Consider the following 21232-nt stretch of genomic DNA (forward strand, 5'->3'; position numbering starts at 1 on the left):
CCATATCTAGCTATGCAGTTGCTTCTTAAAATTTCATGTATGTATCAAAGAGTAGATTTTTGTAGTGTTGTTTCTATCACAGAAAGCCACAAAGGTTATCTGTGGTTGATATCTAGAGAGAAAGACAAAATAACTGTTAGGTGACAGTGAAATCATTAAAAAAATATATCGAATCCCTGCTAAGATCTTTTAAAACAATAAAAAAGTGAAAACAACTTAAAATAACTAACAATTTAAAAATCCATGAAACTTCTTGTGTCAAGACATTTTAAACAGAGTTCCTGGAACCTTTCACGAATTCTAAGAAAACTGAGTAAACCACTCAGTTTTATGAATTCCAAACTGCCTGTAGCTTCTGAGCAAGTGAGGCCCCAGTGAGGACCAAGAAGCTCGCTCTTGTGGCCTGACGCCAGGGTGCCAACTGTCTGCTGCAAACCAAGGCCGCTCACATCAGCAGGACCCTTGGTTTTAGCACAACTATTTACTCTTTAGTTTTAAAAAACACCTAGAACTTTTACCCTTGGTATAAGAGGTGCTTTTTTTAGATACACTCAAATAGATCCCAAAAGCTTTGCCTTCTGTGGTCACAGGATGTGCTGTGCCGCAGTTAGGAGGGGAAAGACAGGTATTAAAGAAGATGAAACATGAGCATTCTTCAATAACACAGACGTCCCCAAACCTATAAATAAACTATTTTATTTAGATACCATTTTCTTCACTAGAATACAAAAGTATTTAAAGAATTAGACCACTTATGTGTGTGTTTTCTATATTTAGAGCATAAAAGCTCTAGACTTACTTTTAGACCAATGATTTTTTTAATGCTTCTTTAAAAAAGATTTCTTTTATTTTTTGAGATTATAAAATAATTTCATTATTTCCCCTTTTCCTTTCCTCTCTCTGTACCTTCCCATAGATACCTCCTTGCTCTATTTCAAATCACTGACCTCTTTGTTTTCTCATAATTGTTCATAGATGCCATAAAGCTCAACCTTTGAAATAGCACCTGGGCACTCAAGTAGAGAGTTTAGTATTATGATAGATAGTGTGGCCTTAGCTGGAACCTGGTGTGTGTTATTTCAAATGTCTCTTTTTATAAAAGTCATCCCAAAGTCATGATGGAGTAAAGGGGAAAGAACAAAGATAACAGGGGTTAGCAAAACAGAAAGTAACGGAGATGCTAGAGCCCTGGGGGGAATGGCAAGCAATGGGCCTTAGGAATCCTTTGAAAACAAACTCACAAGCTACACTTCCTACCCGGGCTTCGTCTGGATGGTACAGGCTGCTCCTTGGATGATTGGCTTACATTCTGTACTTCATTTGAATGTTTGGCATAAAGCAAAGTTAGCCTCCATGAAACCAAATTTAAAAATATTTATGAAACTTGGATAGAGTTTGAACATGATGTTAGACTCCTTCTAATAGCTTCAAATCACATAATGATAAATCTAAAACTTTCAGGAATATGATTTTTGCACAAGTGATATTTCTCAGCTGGGCACTATTATTAGTAGACATATTTGTCCAAATTAGGTTGCTTTCCCTATGTTCCAGAGTCCAGCACATGATAGGAACTATAGCTCTCTTAAGGCCCAAGTAACAACCCTTTTCCAAATTTTTTAGTGTGTGTGTGTGTGTTTCTGTTGGTGTGTATATGTGTCTGTGTTTGTGGACCTCTGGAGCTAGAGTGTGTCAGATCTCCTAGGGCTGTAATACAGTATGTTGTGAGTCATCTACATTGAGATCTGGGAACTGAATTCATGTCCTTAGAAGAACAGTGAGTTCTCTTCTGTGAGAAGCCTTCTCTCTATCCCTTCAAACATAAACATTACAACATGTTTCAATACATACCTGTGTTTGGACATCACAACATGCTTTAGTACATGTCTGTGTTTGGGAATTACAATATCCTTTAGCCTATGTCTATGTTTGGAGACTAGAACAAAGAACATGGCAGAAGAGAACCTGGATATGCTCCTTTCTTTAAACTTGAACTCTGTGCTCCAGTAAGGTCATATGACTAAGGTGACATCATCTGGCTCCTGTGGGCCTGTCCATGCTGAGACAATCTCGGTTGATCACATGCTGCCATACTGTCCTTTTCTTTTTACTCTATTAGTGAGAGTTTTGAAGAACCACTCTCATGTCAAAATATTGAAGCAAGAAACCCCAACCTCTCCAAGTGGCTCAGCCTCCTTCAGACCAGTCACCAGCAGCTGCGGATCCTTTCTTGTCAAAGGTGCTTCTCAGGTTTCCCAGCTCTCAGAATAAAGGCACAACGTCCACAACACCCAACTCTACTTAGCTCTGTGTTTTCCCCACACATCTTTCCACCTGTTGATCTCTCTCAAAGCCCTATAATCGTTTTTCATTTATGTTTAATTGCTATGCTAGTCAGGGTTTGTATTCCTGCACAAAACATGATCAAAAAGCAAGTTGGGATGAAAAGGGTTTATTCAGCTTACACGTCCACATAGTTGTTCATCAGCAAAGGAAGTCAGGACAGAAACTCACACAGGGCAGAAACTTGGAGGCAGGAGCTAATGAGGTCATGGAGGGATGCTGCTTACTAGATTGCTTCCCCTGGCTTGCTCAGCTTGCTTTCTGAACCCAGGACTACCAGCCCAGGGATGGCACCACCCACAATGGGCTGAGCCCTGGCCCCCATCACTAATTGAGAAAATACCTTACAGCTGGATCTCAAGAGAGGCTCCTTTCTCTGTGATAACTCCAACTTGTGTCAAGTTGACACACAAAACTAGCCAGCACACATGCTATTCTTTCCCTGCCACAAAAATGTCTGTACAGTACTTCCCCCTTATCTTTACCTCAAAGTATGGACTTACAACTGACATTCTAGGTTCCTCTGGCCTCCTTAGCTGTACACAACAGTTCTTCAGTTTTAAGACTCCTCAGAGCCAGATACCCTTAGCCTATATTGACAGTGGTTATCATATTACATTTTTTATGTAGTTATCTTAAAAGTATTTTTTTTTTCATTCCAGGTACCTCATAGTATCTGCCATTTCTCCAATCCAGTATGACTTCCTGCATGAAATGTTCTTCTGCAATTTTCTTTCTGGAAAACCCTTACAAGATATCAAAAAAACAAAACAAAACAAAACATCTTTTTCAGAAAGAAGCCACGGCCCCTGACTGAGTGAGGTATCGGTGTGCTTTATCTATTTTGATGCTTTTCTTGTATCCTCCCACAGATCATTTAGAGTATTCCTTCTTCAACTGCTGGAAAATATTTATGAGGAACTACTCTGCTTACACTGGCTACAGCATGGAACTTGAATCCAGTGATGGTAGACAGGCATGATACAATGATACAACAACAACAGCAACAAACTAACAATGGACTAGTATTGTGCCTCCACACTCTCGTAGGTAAACTGCAAAGTCATAGTCAGAAGCCAGGCAGCCTCCCTCCCTTTCTCCCTCCCTCCCTCCCACCTTCTCTCTCTCCCTCTCTCCCTCTCTCCCTTTCTCCCTCCCTTCCTCCTTCTCTCCTTCTCTCCCTGTCTCCCTCTCACGTTTCTTCCTCCTTCCCTTCTTTCCTTCCCCCTTTCCCTCTTCCCTCTCCATTCCCCTTTCTCCTTTTTTTCTTCCCCTCCTCTTCTCCCCTCTTCACCTGATCCTCCTCTGGTTTGCCTTGAACCCTCTTTTCTTTTTGTCTTTCTGATCGAAAGCTGATATGTTCCTGATTCAAGTATGGAAGGAAAATCATATTAAGAGACAGCATTTAAACATCAGAATGCTTGGTGGTATTATTATTATTATTATTATTTCTCCCCCTCCTCCTCCTTCTTCCTCTTCTGTTAGTAAAGGGAAGAGGTCCTTGAAGTACAGACACTACCGTGTCTCTGTTCCTTGTGAATAGTGTTTTCTGCTCCTTCTCATCATCAGAAGAGATCATTACGCACCATTTTAAGCATTGTCTGTATATGGTGCAGACATACGCGTGTTCCCTTCTTTATCCCTGCCCACTGGCTCAACTGCCAGGTGTCCACGATGTACAAAAGCTAGGATTCTACGATAATGACAGACAGTTAACTGAAAGGTCAGAAGGCAGATGCACAGAATGACCTCCTCGAACCTACGACCCTTGGGGTATTTAATCACGGCCAGTAACGACAAGTTAGCATAACCTAAGAAAACGTGGAGGCATTTGAGAATCAGAAAATGAACCTGTAAATTCCCATCAACAGTTTCTGGACTAAAAATGTGAAAATTAGGGACTACAGATGAACTGCCTGAAGCCCTGAGTTCATGCGACCAATACCAGATGATAGAGTCTTGAAATAAATAACTACAAAAGCAGCTTGGAAAAAAAATAAAACAATTAAGCAAGAACAGTCGAAGAGGGAACTGTTGCTCACACCCAGAGAAGCTGCTCAAAACTGAGAGGAGGAATGTGGTTACTCAGGGCGCTCTTCCTGCCTGCGGTGATACATTTCCCCGTTATTTCCCCTCAAGGAGAGTCTGGCACACTAGGTTTGGTGATGGCAAAACTTTAAAGCATTCTGTGCCCCCTCGGAAAACTCCATGCACTGAGGCTCACAGCAAGAGAGCATGCAAGTGTAAAATAAATATGGCAATGAGATTCAGAGACTTAATTTGGATTTGATTTCAGCTTAAGATCTCAATGTCCATAAGGAAAATTTGCATTTCCTAGAAGGTGGGATGTTCTTGGAGCTGTATCTGAAACCAAGCCCAAGTTATGATCTCATTTGATGTGTGAATTTTGCTAATAATTATAATCGTTGTCATCTCCCAAATACTCTGTGATCATCCAGAACAACTCCTAGCTCATTCCACTTAATTCTGATGGGGAGGTGTCCTCTCTATTTTTAGCCCATGTTGGGGTGAGTGTTAGTATTGTTTGCTGACAGACTGACATTCAGAAAGGCAAACTTCCTATACAAATTGATACAAAAGTAAGTATTGGTTGCAAGATTCTACCACCCCCAGGATTATCTGAATCCAGAGTTCTTTACAGGACTTTATAGAATGTTGAGGGTTTTCCCTAAAAGGTTATCTACGTGAGTGTGTCTGTGTATTTATGTGTATCTGTTTGTATCTCTGTGTGTGTGTGCATGTAAGCTAGAGGTAGACACCTAGTGTCTTCTGTGCCACTCTCCCTCCACCACGTAGATATATGTGTATATATACACACACACACACGCATATATACATATATATATATACATACATATATATATATATATATATATATATATATATATTTCCTCAAAAGTAAAATGACAAAAATATTTTTACTCTGAGGAATCTGGCGAATTGACAAGTCCAAAGAAGGCTCTGGAAAGATTTTAAGTTGGGTCTGTCACAGTGGAATAATTTATTCTGAAAGTAAAAACACACCATATTTAAAAAAACTATATTAAATAATACATAATTAAAGTATTGATTTATTAAATAATTAAATATACTAATAATATATTATTAAAATACATTTTACTTATATAAATACATATGTTTAATACTAACTAATAAACATCTTTTTATTTAAAATATGTTTTACTTTTAGTAAAAATTATATAAGTAAAATATACTTTAATATATTATTTAATAAATCAATACATTTAATAATATATATTATTTAATATATTCTATTAAAATATTCCGTTTTTTTTAACTTTCAGTAGAAATTATTCCACTGTGGCAGACCCAACTTAAAATCTTTCCAGAGCCCTCTTGGGAACCTTGTCAACTCCCCAGATTCCTCAGAGTAAGAATATCTAAGTCTATCTTTGTCACTTAAGAATAGGTTTATTATGATTTCTAATATCCAAAGAGCATTATAAACTCTATCTGATAAATGAATGGGTGGTGGAGCTTGGACCAGCCCCCACCTTATTTTCTGAGACAAGGTTTCTCATTGATCCTGGGGTCTGCGGCCAGAGCCTGTCACAACACCGCATTTTGTTAATAAGGTGTGTGCCCACTCTCCCCAGCATTAGTCTTAATATTCAATCTCCATGCTCAAGGCATTTGTGAAAATTTGTTCTCTTAATGTTAAAATGTTTAGAAAGTCAAAGAACTTAGTTGTAAAATAACATCAGTGAGTTTAAATCATCCTCCAAGAACTATTTAGAACGAGAGCTAGAAGCCAAGGCTCCCAAACCTACTCCATTCACTTAGACCTTATAATCTCTGAATTCACAAATAAATATAAAAAGTAAACAGTGAGCTAGAAAAAGGGCAAAGCAAGAGTCCAGTGACTGTTGCACACGGCTGAGCCTACAAGCACGCTGAGCACCTGAGGGTAATTATTGATGATCCCGGTTTCAACATGCTTCAGGGATAGGCAGACTGGGAATAGAAATCAAAAAGGCTGGTTTTGATCCGTCACTCCCTTCTCATTTCCTTTCTTCCTTCCAAAGCAATGTGTTGCTCAGCTATTACTGTTCATTAAAATCAAAGGTGACAACCTGGGCAAAGTGGCTGTTGCTGTCGAGAAACCAGTGGATCGACACTGCATAGAGTGTGGAGACCACTACATAGAGCTCAGAGGTCACTGCATACAGCGTGGAGACCACTTCATAGGGCGGGGGGGGGGGGGGGGAGGGTGCACTGCATAGAGTGCGGCCACCACTGCATAGAGCACGGTGGTCACTGCATAGAGCGCGACCACCACTGCATAGAGTGCCATGGCCACTGCATAGAGCGCGGCCACCACTGCATAGAGCACGGCGGTCACTGCATGGAGCCCGCAGAGGCGGAGGCGGCGGCGGCGGCAGCGGCGGCGGCGGCGGCGGCAGCGGCGGCTCTTGGACCTGTGCTTCTGCCATGTGCTATACAGCTGCAAATGATATTGTGGACGAATTGCACTGAAGTTGGCTGTAGGCAATCCCCTTAACTTAAGCACATTGCTCCAAGGGAAGAGGAATAATAAACTCCTAGGTACTCTTTCCAATAACATCTTTATTTATGGCAGCCACATCTTTAGCTGCTGCTTGGTTTTTAAATTCTTTGACATATTCTTCTCTAGTTAATTCATTTGACAGATATTAATTGACTATCTACTACCTAGTAAGCATTACCTTCTTAATATTGTGAAATTCTAGGAAGAAAACAGCTGCTTAGATTAAAAAGCCCACATGGGCTCTTGCTATAGTACTGTACTGTAGCTACGAGCATAGGTCTGCACACTGCATTTCTTATGCTGAAAGCCAAGGGTATCATTGCTACAGACTCAAGCCAGAGGTGAGTCCAAGATGTGAATTTTTACTAAGTGCCTAGCTTTCTCTGTGCACGCTTTCCATAAAGCCTAATGAAAATGCCCTCCTTGGATTTAGAAAAAGCCAGGATTCCAAATTTAAAGTGACATTTATCTCAAAAGTAAATTAATATTTAATGATGTTCTGGTTAATAATCATGACTTTATGAACTGGAGAGATTCAGTATGAAAGCCCCTGGACCCATTTTTTCAGAGTCTTTCAGGCTGAGGATGAAGGGATCAAGATAGAATCCCCTGTAGATGTTACCTTACCATCATAGTTCATAATCTCCCCTCCAGACACAACACTCTTCTTCTAGGATCATGTTATAAGAGTGTTATTATACATGAAAGGAGTAGAAAAAGAATTCAAGAGCCTGACCTAAAGCTTCACGATAGGTGTGTGTGTGTGTGTATGTGTGTGTGTGTGTGTGTGTACCTGTGCATGTGTGTGAACCAAATAACCAAATAGTTTCCATTTTGTTGTTGTCCTCTTTGCTACTGAATTAAACTAATACACATGTTTTATAAAGAAGCTCAGGGAAAAGGAAATCAATATGACGAAGAAGGGGACCTGCTAGAGGGCACAGGGACTACTCTGTAACTTTAGAACTTAGGAAGTGTGAGCAGAAGAAAGGAGGAGAGGGGACCGCCCCCTCCCCCAACACACACAACCTGGTCAGAACACTGGGGCTTGAGAAAACACTCAGGGTCACATGAGTCAGATACTTAAAAAGATAACACCCTGCATTTGTATCTGCATTTTGTGCATGTTACAGAGCACGGGAAATGCCATCAAAACAGCAATTCCTATGGTTAGAAATAAGAACCATTGCACTGAGGTCCCTTTCATAGAAGGTTCCTTGGAGGTCATCTGAGCCAGAGCAGGCACTGAGTTCCAGAAATGGCTGCCACATCCAAAAAGGGCAGTAAAAGAAGGGCAGTGTTGTTAGTAAATAACACTGCTTTTGAAACTTAGCTTTCCTAATAAATTTATGCCAATAATTGTCTAGGCTCGAATATTCTAGCATGGCCACTATCCATTTAGCTCCTTAAATTTAGATAAGATTTAAGTTCCATTTTTCAGTGTCAGAAATCACAATTCAGCTCTTTCATAGACCGTGTGGCTGGTGATCACCATCCTGGAAAGCACAGACACGGAGCCTTCCCACCCTCTCGTGGAGTTCTATTGCAAACCCTCTTCTGCGGCTTGGATACTGAACTCTGTTCTTAATGCAGACATAAGTTTTGTCCTTTAAAAGAGTCTGAACCACCAACCAAAGAACACACATGGGCTGGACCCAGGCCTCCCCACACACAGTAGCAGATGTGCAGCTTGGTCTTCATGTGGGTCCTGAACAACTGGAGTGGGGCTATCCCAAAAGCCAGTGCCTGTCTGTGGGATGTGTTCTTCTAGCTGGGCTGCCTTATCTACGCTCAGCGGGAGAAGTGCCTAGCCTTAAAGAGACTTGAAGTACCAGGGTGGGGGGTGGATCCCCAAGAGAAGAGCGCAGGTGAAAGGTCATGGGAGGCGGTGGCCAAGAGAGCCTGGTGAGTGGGATGTAAAGTAAGTAAAAAGTAAAGTAAAATGGGAGGGAGGGAGAGAAGGAGGGGGAGAGAGAGAGAGGGAGGGGGAGAGAGAGGGAGAGAGAGGAACAGGGAGGGAGAGGGGGAGGGAGAGGGACAGGGAGAGGAACAGGGAGGGAGAGGGACAGGGATAGGGAGAGGAACAGGGAGGGAGAGGGACAGGGAAAGGGACAGGGAGGGGGGAGAGAGAGAGAGAGAGGGACAGAGAGAGAGAGAGGGAGGGAGGGAGATAGAGAGAGAGAAAGAGAGAGGTTGTCTGGGAAGCACTAAGCTTGGGTTCATCCGTATTTGTATTCCTATTTACTGTACATCTTCATTTTCAAGTGTGCTAGACCCGGCACACCCAGTCAGACTCTAGGGCCTTCTAGGTTGTAAAGAGTACATGAGTGTCAGACTGCAGAGCTCAGGCTTGGTAGGTTATTGTTGGGAAAAGAAAGAAAAGGCAAAAGAGGAATCTAAGAAAGGCATGCTCAAATTTCATACTCATAAAATATGCAAAGTACTGAATTAATAAAAATGGTAAGAAAAGCAAGAATCCCTGTGAGTAAGCTATAGAGGAAGTCCAAGAAAGACAGGTTGGTCACATGGCACTCGCCAGGAAATGGAGCTTTCTACTGAATCCCTTCCTGAGTGCCAGCCCACTGACTGGTTTTTATGGTAAAGGAAACTGGGAGGAGCCTGAAACCTACTCAAGAGAGGTTTCTCCTAAGCATTAGGATCCTACAAAGCAGAGCATTGTGAGTCCATGGCCATTTTTATCCTATTTGTCTAACAACCCTCCCCCAGCACTGGCTGCTCTGAGACCTCCCCCAACTCAGCAGGACACCCTGCTATATTCTGCAAGTGCAGTGTCTGCATGTGTCCTCTGTCTCATCTTTCCAAGATGTCACATCATCCACGTCTCTCTCAGCTCCTTGTAGGACATGCTCATATTGACTGCTAAAATCGGAGGAGACAATGTACCAAAACACAGACAGCTAAGTCCTAGGTCCACTCTGGAAAACCATGGCAGCATGATGCCTCACTCTCCCAATGCAGCCCTCGGCAGCCCACATTCAGATCTTCACCTTTCCGACCAGTTTATGACCCAGATAAGCATCAATGGTTTGGACGTAAGTCAGGCTCAGTACAATCAGCAAGAAAGGAGGACTGAAGTACTCATGCTTGCTTTTTAGATGGACAAGAATCCCATGAAGGTAAAAACTCAGTTTGTTTAACCCGTTGACCTAGCAGAGTGCTTCCTATCTGAAAAGTGCCTAATAAATATTTGCTGAGCTCAAGTTTCTTAAAAGCTACCTATAATGTTAAATGAGAGGCGACGAGAAACAATAAGAACTGCTTCTTTGTTTCAGAAAAAAAAATAAAGAACCCACAGTAGATTGTTCTGCTATTAGAACCAAGTGTCCTTGAGAAAGTGAGACAAACAGGAGTTAAACTGTTCTGCATAATAAACTACCTCTGACTTTTGGAGTCGTCCACTGGCACCTTGACAAAGGACAGTGGTACAGCTCTGGGTGGAGAGGAGGAAGGGTCTGGAGGAAGGGGGAGACAGCAAATGGCCTGTGCTCCAGGGAGACGTGAGCCTGTAGAAAAGCCCTTGTGGTGAGACATGCTACACTACACGCTACAATACACTCCAGGAGCAATGACATCTAATATTTAATTAGAATGAGTTTCTTGTCTATGAGATAATTACCATCCTTTATCCCAAAGCACCCAGCTAGATTCTGCTATTATAAGCACCAGTCTTATAATAGCGAGGCTTTAGAGGATGAGGGAAGACATGTCCCACAGGAACATGTCCCAGAGGTCTGAGAAGACAGCCAAAGAGAAGACTGGGGTATTTTGTGTTCCCCCAAAGCGTGGGTTAACTGGTTAATGACCTTACTTCACACAGATTTCCCCCTAATTTACTTTGAAAGAAGATAATGAACAGACTGGATGGCTATGTGTCTAAGTTCATGTTTTGCCTTCGTTTAAGAGACTTGTCCCTGAGAAGCTCCCATTGACCAAGGATTTAGTTTTCAGCCTCCACCCACCTAGGTTGGGGTTGTTTAAAAAATATTCACTAATGGTGTGGCCTCCCAAATGTTTTGAATCTAAGTCAAGGAATTTAAGAAGTAGCTGAGACTTATTCACTACCTCTCATCTATTTATCATCTATTACTATCTATCATCTATCTATCTATCTTTATCCATCCATCTATCTACCTAGTGTTGTCCCTGCTTGATCTCTGATGACAACTCTCATTCTTTACTCTTTCCTTCTCATTCTCTTCATTTAACTTTTAGAGAAATATATGTCATGTAATCCAGTGTTATTTGCAGCCATTGTCATTAGTCTTCCTTACTCTGAAATTGAAATTGGTCCCATAACTGGAGGTACTGCCTTTACCAAAATCTAAATATTATGACACTGGCCATCAGAGAGGAAATGAATGCGTAACTCCATAGCCTGTGGCCTCTGCTTTGTACTATCAAAACTGTAGAAACTTGGAGGTTTCCCAATAATTCCTCATAAAATGATTAGAAGTTAGTATACAGTAGTTGTTCCTTATTATGTGCAATGACCTTGGCAAGGAATTGCTAGTTTGTTACAGAGACAGGGGGTGTAGCCAAAGTCTAAAAAGTAAGACCTTAACATTTGGAACAGCTCACTACATCAAGAATTCTAAGAGAAACAGCCTGCAGGGAGTTTTAGATGGCAGGTACTCACTAGCTCTTCCCAAAAGGACAAGGTGACAAGAGCTTGTCAGTAAGCATCTGATTCATGAAGTTCCCTGACTACCCAGCCCCATTTTGTGGGGGTTTCCAAAGGTAACTGTGCTAGTTAGTTTTATGCCGACTTGACACAGGAGAGGAGGGAATCTCAATTGAGAAAATGTGTCCATAAGATTTGGCTGTAAGCAAATCTGTAGGACAATTTATTAGTTAGTAATTGATGGGGCAGGGCCAGTCATTTGTAAATGGGACCATTTCCAGGCTTGTGGTCCTGGGTTCTAATAAGAAAGCAGGCTGAGCAAGCTATGGTAAGTAATTGAGGAACAGCACTCCTCCATGGCCACCTCATCAGCTCCTGGATCCAGGTTCCTGCCCTGCTTGAGTTCCTGTCCCAACTTCCTTTGATGATGAACAGTGATGTGTACTTATAAGCCAAATAAATCCTTTCCTCCACAAGTTGCTGTTAGTCATGCTGCTTCATCACAGCAAGAATAATTTTAACTAGGATAGTAATCATTAGTGATTTGAGTATTTGAGACATGGGCAAAGAAATAAAATGGGTTAGAATAATATACAAAGAAAATGGTGTTCTATGTGGCAGTGGGAAAACAGAAAACAAATACATAAATGACCTAGGAAGATTTTGAGGGATCGTCACTGTCAAAGAAACTCAAAGCTGGCCCGAAGGAAAAGAAGAAACCTACATATTCCTCCCCTTCTTCCCACCTCTGTTTAAAGCAGGTTCTTGATCTTATCCTGCCTGTATTCTGCAAGGACATGCCAGTCTCCAGGCACCCATCTTATCTCTCATAATTTGACCACCTCAAAACTCCAATTGAGTTTAAAACAGTTGTCTCTAAAACAAAGAGTGAATTTTTGTTTTTAAATTTCGGATGGTCCAATAGCCTGTCCTCTGGGATAAAATCTGAAGTTTTAGGATGGTATACAACACTCTGATGCCTTCACTTCCTTTATCCCCCATTGACATCAACTTCCTACAACACTGAGCCAATCACCACCCAGCTCTTCTCCTGACCATGCTTTTCAAACGCTGTTCCTCCTGCCTAGACCATGATCCATCTGCCTCCAGCTCCACCTGGAGAATGCTGAGTCATCTTTTGAAAAAGATGAGCTTTGATGTCACTTCATCTGTGAAGGCTTGTCTGACACTCCCACGTAGGAGATGAGACTCTGACAGCTATGCTCAGATCACCCCCACCAGCCGGTCTTGCAAACTACCTACTATCGCCTGTCTTGAGTGCTTAGCAAGCTATGTGCTTTAATCTTGTTGTTGTCTACTTTGCTTATTACTTAGCCAGTCATGAAACTCACTTTCTTAAGGAAAAGCCTTGAGAGCTCTGATGACTTATTACCCATAGATGAGTTGCATCTCTCAAACCTCATCAAAGACCCTTCTGTTTTAGGGGACAAAAATGAACAGAGGCCTACAACTGGTCAAAGAGCAGAGATGGAGAGAATGTGGAACTCTCAGCTTTAAGGACCCATCTGTATCACTTTCCCACCTCCAGGGTTCAGGAAACACTTCAGAAAGGGCAGAAGAAAGGTTGCAAGAGCCAGAGGCAGTGGATGAGTGCAGGAAAAAGTATTTTACAGACACAACAGGGCAGTTGCAAACATGAGCTCAGAGGCTGTAAAAGCATGCTAATGGTTTGTGTGATGGTTCATATCACAAAGCCTCAGTATGGAGAGTGGGAGGTAGACATGAATGTTCAGTCCTCTCTGAAGAGTTGATAGCTGCTGCGAGAGCAATTGGCCATCTGCTTTAAGGTATGCCTACCTGGTGGGCCAACCACCCTCGAGTGGATGGCCATATACCTGTGAGTATATCAACAGCACAAACTGGATTTAATGGGTTGAAGAAGAACACAGAAGACTGAGTTTCTGGGTGGACCTGGGAGGAATTGGGGGAGGAGGCAAATATGACTGAAATACATTGTATGAAATTCTCAAACTAATAAGAAGGCTTTAAAAATAAAAATCTTAAGAATTTCACTCTTTTAAATCAGTCAGTCAAGCATTAGAACCACAGTAGTTTCCTCTAATGGGAAGAGACAAGGTCAACAAGTACTTCTGAAAGTCATGAAACAGTCCCTATGCTGGTAGTTTTGTACAACTGTCCAGACCCAAAACACAAGAAACATGTGTGCACAATCCTTGTCTTCTGTCTTACAAATGTTCACACCTCTCCTAGACACCTCCATTTGCAAAGCCCCACTCTCATTGTCAGTGCATACCAATTTTATGTTTTTACAGAGGAGTTTTCTAGGAAAGTAACTACTACATGTGGAACATCACCAAGAGTTGTTTACCATGTTGAAAAACTGTGTTACCCTATGTAACACTCTCCAGGCTAACTGGTTTACTACTGTAATACACCCATGTCTGTACACAGCATACAGTTGTCACAGTTTGTGAACGTTTATTCTGTTCAAAAATGGCAGATATACAAGTGTCCACACTTTCTGAGAGAGAATATTACTTTCTTATCCATGTTATTTTATTTCTACTTCTCTCCTCTAGTCTCCTGAATGTTCAGTAGTTCTCCTTCATTCTATCTTGTTTTGAACATTCCATCTTGAGCTGAACAAAACATCACTATACCTGCTGTTTCCTCTGAAGGTCTTGTCCCTTTTATCTGTATTTTCTAATACAAATGATATTAAAGTATATGCTATGCATAACAGGCACATTATGTTATGCATGAATTTCATTTCCCAGTGGCAAATGGGCATTGCAGAATTCTGTCCACGAAAAAGAAGGAACTTTGTCTTACGGAACTTAGAGCAATTCAACGAAATTGCATTTCCTTACCCTGGATCCTTCTGTGATGCAGCTACTCAGCAAATTGCCATGTCACCCAGGAAGCTCACGTATGGCATGTTGTGGGGATTTATGTCTCAGCCTCTCTCTGAGAGTGCATGGTGTCCTCCACCCATTCACAAGGGATTCAGCACAGAGGAAAAACCCAGGAGAACCCTCAGGATGAGATAGCAGATGCAAATCCTAAAGGTATTGCTTGCTCTCAGGATAGATTTGTCAGTTCCTTGCCCAGACCAATCTAAGAAATGCAGAGCTCCCTGTGCCTAGCTCTCTCCAGCACCTACCGCTGTCCTTGTGGGCCTGGGTAGGAGAGTATCCACCATGGGATCCCGCACAGGGTCTCATACAGAGAGGTAAATAGACATTATTTAAATAACCATTCCCCTGGAACACCTCTAGAGACAACGGTCATGGATCTCATTACTGACAGTGTTGTACTTCAAGGACATTATTGATTTAAAAGGCTTTGTTAAATTTGTCTGAGGACCTAAACATCACTTACGACTGTTTTTTAGGGATAAATGTAAGTTTTAAAGTGAACTTTTATACTACAAGCCAACTATCAGCTAAAAGACAACTATATGTACTGTGTCACCCAGCCTAGGAGACACATCTATGTGAAAAACAGTGTCAGTCAATCACGAAGAAGAATCCAAATATTTGATTCTATGGCATCAGGCAAACAATATTTAATCATTTTATCCTTCAAACTTAAGCCAGATGGCATTTTGCACACAAACAGAAGCAGTGGCTACTTAAAAAGAACTTTGCCTCAAATGTTATTTAAGTTCTCTTGACAAATATTTCAAAGTAGAATTTGTGCTCTCACAATTACAGTTATTAGCTGTGTTCAGAAACAGGCATTCTAAGAACACACTAGACAGAATCTGTTTGGAGACTATGCTTCAATTTCCATAAAATTTAGGGTTTATATATTGTAAAGCTAAAGATGAGGACATTGCTAAATAACATATTTTAAATACAATAATTTTGAAGCATAAATATGCAACTTAAAATACCTGTAATGTCATGCTATATTAAAAATAATTCACAAAACTTAGACATGCGATTGGCCTGCTATGAGAAGCCCACCACTCAAGTCATCGTGTTGGACACCTTTCCATTTTATTAATGTATGTGTGTCATGGGTGTGTGCAGATGCAGAAGCCAGAAGACAGCGTTGGCATTGTCCCTCGGGAAGGCTGCTCACGTCTTCTGAGACAGACTGTGTGGAACTCCTGCCTGACCTCTCCATCACTAGGATGGCATCCTCTCCTAGGATGGCAGGCCTGAATCGCCGTGCTGCCTCTCATGTGCACTGCATCCTATATGCATTCTGGGAAGTTTTATGCATAGAACCTCTTGACTAGCCCCTAACTTCCACGGGCCACTATAAGCACAGTGCTGTCTAACAATGTTAGCCTTCTTAGGACCGACCCCACCACAATTCGAAAGCCAACCTAAAACTAAGCTATTTTCTTCTGTCAGATTCACAGTGAACATTTACTGGGGATGGGAGGTAGGATATGGGTTTCTCTTGAATTAAGACAATAAAAAGATGCCCTTCAAACTGGTTTTTACAAGCCTCCCTTCATCCTTAGAACCTTAGAACCATGCCCTCTGTAGAGAGAATACACAGCTCCAAAAGAATCAAGAAATGAAAACATACTTCCCAGTTCTATCTAGGGTCACCCTTCTTAATATGCCCTAATACCAAAGTGGGTCACAGTGTTCCTGAACCCAAAATACTGATTTCAAACAGACGTCTCCATTTCCTTCCTGTGTGCCTAAGCAGGAAAAACCTGTGAATTTTAGTTTCACGTTTGTATATAAAGGGCATTAGTTATGGCTTCCCCATAAGGACAGTGTAAGACAAAAAGTATTTTCAATATGTTTAAGACAGTACCTGACTCAACTGAGTGTGGCCTATCATAATTATTTTATTCATCTAAAAAGACAAAATAAATATTCTGATTTATAATGAAAATATTCTCATGTTCTCTGTAAGTCTAAAATGGAACATTTAGTAGAATTTTAGTGTTGTTGATGATAGGGTTTCCCTAGAAGTCCTAAATTCATAGCCTGTGACAAATTTTCATACTCTTGATCATGAGTTTGTTTTGATTAACTTATTAAGTACGAAATTGTGAAATGTGTTTCTATGTACAAAAAATCTGTTGTTTGGAACTGAAACAGATTCCTCAGCTAAGAAGTCAAGAGTTTTATTTTTGTCTTCCCCTCTACTTTAAAAGCTGGGGGCAGAGGCTGTCTTACATGCGTCAGGCCTGTGCCACATTAGGACCCAGCAATCTTCTTATACTTAATAAGCATTACAACAATTAACAGACAAGGTAGTTATGTATCTTTATGTTACTAATTGCAGAGTAAAATCAGGTAGAGTTCAGCCTCTGTAAAGGCATTTCATAGAGGCCGCAGTACTGGCTTGGCTTGCAAGGACCAGAAGACCCTTCCTGACACAGCTGGATTTCTTCCTTACAGAGTAGAGCTTAATAAAGAGCTAGGAACACTATACTTCTATGAAGGAAGAGAGGAAATAAATATATAGACTCTGGAGATACTTGTGTTCTATGACTAAAAAAGTCTCAAAGCTGCTCTTCTCTATAAAGATTATTTTATCACTCTGGGAGTGATATGACCATATAGTCTTACCTTAAAAAGTATGTGGAACTTCAAAAATCTTACTTGAGCCATCCCTACTTTGCATTCCTCTGAAGGCCCTGTGAAACCAGCAAGCATCATGATTTTGTGTAAATGTTACTTGGTGACTCTGTGACTATAAGAAACCATAAAGAGTAATCTGAAATAAACAAAATACCTCAACCTTCACTGTCTACCTTAGGATGCACATGAGGTAATTTTCCATTAATTTAAATTTTATCTTAGTAACTAGTCAATAAAAGGATTCAAGGAATTAATCAAAGAAAAGACATGCGCCGGGATGAAATGAATGTTTTGTGCGTTTCCTAGATTGCCAGTAATATGATATATGATTTACATTCATAAGATGTTTTGAGGTGTAGAGATCTCTGTACAAAATCAGTAAAAAAAAAAAAAAAAGTTACACCTTTTTTTCCTCAAGAAGCAAACTACTTCTCAGTGCTCCACAGACTTAGACATTTTTAAACATTCAGATAGTCTACCAAAAATCTGATCAGATATGCTTTTATGTTGCCAAAAAATGTGATTGAACCCACGTCCTGCATTTTTCTAGCAATCTCACTCTTGAACATCTCAGAGGAGCAGGCTTTGTTTCCACCCCCACCCCCCACCCCACCCCTGGGCATCAGCAAGGAAGCTCTGAGAGTCAAGTCAAAGGCACCGATGAGGAGATCGTTTCTCCTGTCTGTCTGACCAGTCAGCAGACAAGCAAACAGGCTTGGAGAACTGAAGTGTGGGATAGGGAGTGAAGTGGATCTGAAAACAGTTCCTGGTGAGGCACAGATTGATTCTCTTCAGGAAAGGACAGTGAACACAAGAGGATGGAGACATGGCACGCAGCCAACGTGCCCAGTGGCGGGGCAGCAGACTCACTCACGGGGTGGGTGGGGTTTGTGTAAGAGGAACAGTTAGAGGGGGACAGGAAGTTGGGAAGGGTGAGGTGAAGGCTAAAGAGCACAGAGAGCCCTGGCAGGTGGCTCTTCCCTCTCCCCAAAAGTCTGAGTGGTGCCCAAGCAGGGAGAGTAGACTGTCTGTCCCGAGGAACAGCCCTGAACCCAGAGGGACTGACTCCAGGAAGGAGCAGTCTACAGGGGAGGCTTGTGGGTGAATATACACACTTGGAGGTGACCCCCCATTCAGTGGAGAAGTAAGTGAATTATTTCCAAAGTGGATCATCGATATTCTCAGGAGTCTTTATGGCTGCACGACTAAGCCCCTCACTGACAACAGCACCTGAAGCAGCCAAACAAAAGCACGCACACTTACACGCACATTGGGCCAAACTACTGAACTGTTACAGTTCAGATTAACTTAAGTACAAAGAATTCTCTAAACATTTCTAAAGCTTTTGCTCACATATTAAGGGATAAGTGTGGGACACTTTTTTATTTATTGATGTATCCCACACAAGATGGGTGAATAGATAAAACTTTATGATATGAAGAATTTTAACATATTACTCTCTTTTCAAATTCTTTCCCGGGAGTCACTGATAGGTAAGACTTCAGACAGTTGACCAAAATTGATTCTTTGCTAATTCTATGAGATGTGTTATCACTGGTGAATAATCCGGAGGGGTCTATCTACACAATGCTAGAATAATAACAGCAAAATGTTTACTTCTTTGAGTTGGGCATGAAAAAAATCAGATTGTCAACAAAACCCCAACCAATTAATAGGAGAACATTAGAAATGTGAGGTGCTATTTAAAATATTGACATAATTATGCCATGTCTTGATTGGATGGAGTGCTGGACTGCATGCAATCACCCTGATGCCTCCCTGTGCGGATTAAAATGTCCCAGTGTTAATCTTATCTGTGTTATTCTTTACTGTTAAAACACTTGTGGGGTCATAAACATCGCATAAATGGCGTGTTTATGCACATTGGCTCTTTTTATGAATGGATACAAACAAGTGCTCCTTAGCTGAGATAATAGAGGGCAAGATACTATCTTGAAAAGGTTCCTTATGTCTTAGGAAGAAATGATGAGGCAGATGGTGGTGTCTTTCAGGGCCACGCAGGGCAACTGTATTCCCAAGTCTCCTTGACATACTGTATTGGAAAAAGCCTTGTTGGAGTGCTTTCCTTAGAGACCTGTTCTAGCTTGCTCTGAGCAACCAAGACCACTCACCACTGAGGAATTAAATGCATGTATGTCTCTGTATTCAGAAGACTGTGCATACACAAGAGATATCACACTCCCAAGTCTAGTCCGACAAGTGTGTGCGTGCAAGTGTGGCATTTACCAACAAGCGACCAGGAAGAGAAGGCAACCAGGGCTCCTTTCTTACATACAACAGTTTCATCTCTTTGGTCAAGCCAGGCTTGTCAGGGGCTCAGACTTGCATGTCTCCCCCATCAGGAAGAAACATTTGGTTAATAATCTGTCAGGGCTAACAGCCCAGGCAGCTTTGTTTGTAGGTCCACTGGGCGCCATATGGCAGTTTCCAGTTCCTTTAGCAACTCAAGTCTGACTAGGCTGCCTCAGTGAGGCTCTCTAAAGAAGAGCTCTGGGGAGCAGCAATGCCCGGGCCACTTACCTAGCTCCCACGGACCCAGCTCCGCTTGGCCAGCAGCTCTGGCTCCTGTGCCACCAGCGGCTGTGGGATTCCCTGCTCACTCAGAGGACTCCTCTCCTGCAAAGGTCCCTTTCGCCAATGATGTGTCGCTGGAAATCCCCCTCCCCTCCACAGAGAGGAGGGTCTCCCCGGCTGGCTGGGGCTCCTGGCCGCTTTCCTTCCTTCTTTACATCCCTCACTCCGGTTCACAGTCTCTAGTAAGAAGGTTCACAGAAGCCGCATTGGGAAGGAGTGAAGGCATCCTTTAAAATGAACAATAATCTTCCTCGATCGTCACCCCCTTTCCCCGCGTGGAGCCTCCATCCCCCTGCCGCCGCCGCCGCCCAGACTGGAGAAGGATGGAGTGAACGGGAAAAAAATCAAGAGGTTCTCTGCGCTCCGCACCAGCCCTGGACTTGGTGCTGAATCCCGCTGCCCTAGGCGCGGCGGCGGCCAGTGGGGGCGACGGATGCTCGGAGGCACTCGGTGGAGCTCGGTGGGTGTGTGTCTGTGCAGAAGCGACGCTGGCTCCGCGCGAGAGGCCAGGCGAGGCGCTCCAGGAGCGGGTCCTCCGCCCCGCAGCTCTCCGGCCAGGCGCGCACACTCGCCCGGGCCACCCAGCCTCGCGCTCCGCCTCACGCGCGTTCCGCGCACCCGCGGGCAGAGCGGCCGCCGCCGCCTCTCTCCGGTTCTCCTCCGCGGCTCTCAGGCAATCGCGGCTCCCGGGGGTGGGCTGCGGGGATGCACCGCTGGCCTGGCACCTGGAGGGAAACACCAGGCTCGGCCTCGCGACGCCCGAGCTGTGCGCTCGGCAGGCGACAGCGCCCCCGGTGCCCAGGGCGCGGCCCGGGCGCGGACGATCGGGCGCCGCCCACACCTCGCCCGGATCCTCCCTCGGCTCCCGCCGCCGCCTGGGTCCGAGCTCCACACCCACCAGTCTCTCTTGGTAGCTTGCACTCAGACACACTCTGCAAGGGGTCCACAGCCTGGCGGCCACCCTACACACACGGCCGGGAAAGCCCTGGGAAGTCCGCCGAGAAGCTCCCGAGGCTTCCTGGATTTCCCGGCCTTTCTCTTCCATCTGCTGTGCTCTCCTCCTGCCCGATCCCTAAGGGACCAGAACCAGGGCTCCTTGTTCCACCATGGGGACCTGGGACGAGGACATATGGCTCCTGCAGGATGGGCCACAGAGTATTAGCCCACAAAAGAAGTTTCTGGAATAAAAAGGAGCCCAGGTAGAATCTGACTTCACATCTGTATTCTCCAGCTCTATCTGGGACCATATCCAGGAGTTACTGGTCTTTCTGTGTTTGAGGCTAAGCTGAGTGGGAGGCCACTTTTACCCCTGTTTCCCACCGGGGTGCTTGCTTTAGTGGTCTGTTTACGGTCTGGAATACTATGCCAAATTCTCCCTTAAAGAGATGGCCATACGCTGGATACCCCAACCACCATCCCAACTTTGGAGTGTAATAAAAACAAACTTGAACAAAACTCCTGGGCTCTGCAGGTTCCTGATGTAGGTGCACCTTGATGGGTGGAAAATTAAGCAGTCAAAACAGTTGCATGTCTTTCAGGAAAACAACTTAAAACACTCTT

General features: G+C 43.0%; 1 protein-coding gene across 1 annotated transcript in view; it reads right to left on the reverse strand.

Moving 5' to 3' along the window:
* Positions 1-20223, reverse strand: part of Kcnb2 (potassium voltage-gated channel subfamily B member 2) — a 439736-nt gene extending 419513 nt beyond the window's left edge. The window contains exon 1 of the mRNA XM_052175930.1: positions 19619-20223. The gene's annotated coding sequence lies outside the window, so the exon portion shown is untranslated. The remainder of the gene's footprint in view (positions 1-19618) is intronic.
* Positions 20224-21232: the final 1009 nt, after the last annotated feature.

The sequence above is a fragment of the Apodemus sylvaticus genome, chromosome 3 (genome assembly GCF_947179515.1).
Source record: "Apodemus sylvaticus chromosome 3, mApoSyl1.1, whole genome shotgun sequence".
In the NCBI taxonomy this organism is placed as follows: domain Eukaryota; kingdom Metazoa; phylum Chordata; class Mammalia; order Rodentia; family Muridae; genus Apodemus; species Apodemus sylvaticus.